Below are 723 nucleotides of genomic sequence, written 5' to 3' on the forward strand. Positions count from 1 at the left end.
CCAGGCCGCGAGCGCAGATGTCTGTGGCATCTCCCAATCTGCCGTGCACACCAGTGTGAGGCAGGTGACTGAAGCCCTGTATGCCCGGGCTGGGCAGTACATCAAATTTAACCTGGACCAGGCCCATCAGGAAGCCTGGGCTGCGGGGTTTGCTGCCATTGCCGGGATGTCGAACGAGCAGTGGGCGATCGACTGCTCACACGTTGCCCTCAAGGCTCCCCTACAGAATCCACAAAGATTTGTTAATAGGGAGGCGTTCCACTCCTTGAATGTTCAGCTAGTGTGTGACCATAACATGACCCCCATCATGCACGTCTACACCAGACATCCAGGCAGCGGGCATGACAGCTTCATTGTCAGGAGCTCGGACATCCTGGAGGCATTTGAGGAGGAGCCCAGGCTGTGGGGGTGGCTCGTGGGTGATATGGGTTACCCGCTTCGGACATGGCTGATGATGCCTGTGCGGAGGCCTGTGTCTGAGGTGGAGACCCGCTACAATGAGGCCCATGTAGCCACCCACGCGACAGTGGAAAGGTGCATTGGGCTCCTCAAGGTGCGATTCCGGTGCCTGGACTGATATGGAGGGAACCTCCAGTGCGGCCCCCTGATCTCCTGCCACATAGTGGTCGTGCGCTGTGCCTTGCACAATCTGGCTTTGCAGCGAGGTGACCTCTTGGAGGAGGAGGGGGACGTGGAGGATGACCAGCCGGCCGTCACTCGAGA

The sequence above is a fragment of the Mustelus asterias genome, chromosome 25 (assembly GCF_964213995.1).
Source record: "Mustelus asterias chromosome 25, sMusAst1.hap1.1, whole genome shotgun sequence".
Taxonomy (NCBI): domain Eukaryota; kingdom Metazoa; phylum Chordata; class Chondrichthyes; order Carcharhiniformes; family Triakidae; genus Mustelus; species Mustelus asterias.